The sequence below is a fragment of the Buceros rhinoceros genome, unplaced genomic scaffold, assembly GCF_000710305.1.
Source record: "Buceros rhinoceros silvestris isolate BGI_N320 unplaced genomic scaffold, ASM71030v1 scaffold7456, whole genome shotgun sequence".
In the NCBI taxonomy this organism is placed as follows: Eukaryota; Metazoa; Chordata; class Aves; order Bucerotiformes; family Bucerotidae; genus Buceros; species Buceros rhinoceros.
In genome coordinates this window covers 15,339-15,685 of record NW_010419245.1, presented here as the reverse complement: position 1 = coordinate 15,685, position 347 = coordinate 15,339, and the positions used below count along the sequence as shown (strand labels likewise).

The following is a 347-nucleotide window of genomic DNA, read 5'->3' as shown; positions in this document are numbered from 1 at the left end:
TTTCACTGCTACCATTTGTGTCACTAGCATTGCAAATCCTGAGTTGTTCTTGTCTCTAACTAGCTGTCTGTTCTGAGACTTCTGGCTCATGTTAATGTGCAAAGATATGCTGGGAACAGGGTCTTAACCACAATTCTTTGATTTCCTCTCCTGGTTTCAGCTGGGATAGAGTTAATTTTCTTCCTAGTAGCTGTTTCAGTGCTGTGCTTTGGTTTTAGTATGAGAATAACTTTGATAATGCACTGATGTTTTTAGTTGTTGCTCAGTAGCGTTTATGCTAAGTCAAGGATTTTTCAGCTTCTCATGCCCTGACAGTGAGAAGGCTGGAAGGGCACAAGAAGCTGGGA

General features: G+C 41.5%; 1 protein-coding gene across 1 annotated transcript in view; it reads left to right on the top strand.

Moving 5' to 3' along the window:
- LOC104495808 (inositol-trisphosphate 3-kinase A-like) overlaps nucleotides 1-347 on the top strand; it is a gene marked incomplete at its 5' end in the record, with an annotated part of 13,113 nt that overhangs the window by 8,409 nt on the left and 4,357 nt on the right. The window lies entirely within an intron of this gene.